This window comes from Plecotus auritus (genome assembly GCF_963455305.1).
Source record: "Plecotus auritus genome assembly, chromosome: 1".
Taxonomy (NCBI): domain Eukaryota; kingdom Metazoa; phylum Chordata; class Mammalia; order Chiroptera; family Vespertilionidae; genus Plecotus; species Plecotus auritus.
In genome coordinates, this window is record NC_137770.1 from 133,774,616 (window position 1) to 133,776,226 (window position 1,611).

At 40.4% G+C, this 1,611-nt stretch overlaps 1 pseudogene across 1 annotated transcript; it reads right to left on the minus strand.

Moving 5' to 3' along the window:
* Positions 1-325: 325 nt before the first annotated feature.
* Positions 326-1,400, minus strand: LOC308248110 (mitochondrial fission regulator 2-like; annotated as a pseudogene). The gene has a single exon. The product of its transcript is annotated as a mitochondrial fission regulator 2-like (transcript).
* Between the last annotated feature and the right edge of the window lie 211 nt (positions 1,401-1,611).

Consider the following 1,611-nt stretch of genomic DNA (forward strand, 5'->3'; position numbering starts at 1 on the left):
TAGCTCTTAGGAAAATCATTCCAAGTGTGTATTCAGCCTTTAATAACATTAACATACATGAAAAAAATCAATTATTATACCTAACTATCATCAGTAACTGCTGGATCTTCCAAAACCAGAGGTGGGTATTCTTAAAGTCAGACTTCTGCACTAATATATCCTGGCACACAGACTTTCTTTAATTTCATTAACAGAAGATTAACATGAAGTGAAAGACATGCTGCATATCTCTGCATCTCTCCTTGTAAGTGCAGATACAGCTTTCACCTTGGTCATGACACCTTTTGTGTTTGTCAGTTCTTCTTTTAGGTCACTGTCCTTTGGACTATGAAATGTGATGCCCAAAATTATTAGAGTTCAGCCTTGAAGTTTCTAGACTAGAAAATGGAGAAGACTCCCAAGACCTATTTTCTTTTTCAAAAGAATCATCTTCTTGGAATGCAAATTTCTGCTTCAATGCCCAGGAAATTAAAGATGCTGGATCCCACTGTAAACTGTGTCTTTTCCTCTTATGAATGGGTCTGCCTCCAGGTGACCGTTCAATAGCATGAAGTTTAATCTTATTCATATCCTTTAGAACATCCAACATGTTTGGAACATCTTTGTTTTTCTGATTTTTTGAATGACGACTGTAATTGGTCTGACTAGCACCTGGGTGCTGTTTTTTCATTTCAGTTGCTGTATTATCTAAGTCACAAATATGATTATATTCTAGCTGCACAAGGGAATATGGAGGCTGCAGAGAAGAAAACTGAGGGGACAGAGGGGGTGGAGGAGGAGGAGCAGGAAGCACTGAACTTAAAAATGGAACTGGTTTGACATTCAGTTGAACAGTTCCTGATGATGGCACTTGTCCCAAACCATAGGCCCATCAGTTGAGTCAAGGAGCCAGAATTAGTACAGTTTTTCAGTTCCTGCATTTGCACAATTGTAGGAATCTGAGAACGAATAAAAGTTAGTCTGTCTTCAAGGACAGCTATTTTTTAAATTGCAGCTTCATTTTTACAGACTGAGAACTTTTCATTGGTTTGTTATATCTTAGAGCAGGTGAGAGTGGTTCTCGAACTAATTGCAAAGGATGGAAAACTTCAGTCTCCTCCTCATTTTTCCATATACCATTTTGAAATCTGAGATACCTGGATTCTTTATCATTTGCCACACACAAAATATCAGCAAAAGATGCAACTACAGATCCACAGTTACGAGTCTACAGAGTTCTAGAGTGGGATCAACTCAAAGTCGGGCCTGGAACAAGCTTCTAAAGGAAGAATTTTCTCAATAATATGAATAATACTCCGAGCTGATCCATAACCTTTGTTTCCCCAAATGTGCAAAACCTGGTCCATGGGGACACCGAGATATTCCAGTATCTCTCTTAAGATATTCAATATGAGAGACATTGATGAAGCAAACACAGAAGCAAATTCAAGGAAACATCAGTTTCTTGATACCTTCCTCCAAAGCCGAGCCTCTCGGCTAACTCGGGAACAGTAAGATGCGGTCATTAAGGAACACAGCCTTGGAATCCTCAGTGGACTAAGCCCCATGAGTGCTGGACCTGGTTCAGGAACGCTCAGACCCGTTCACCACCCCCCCCCCACCCCGCCCCGC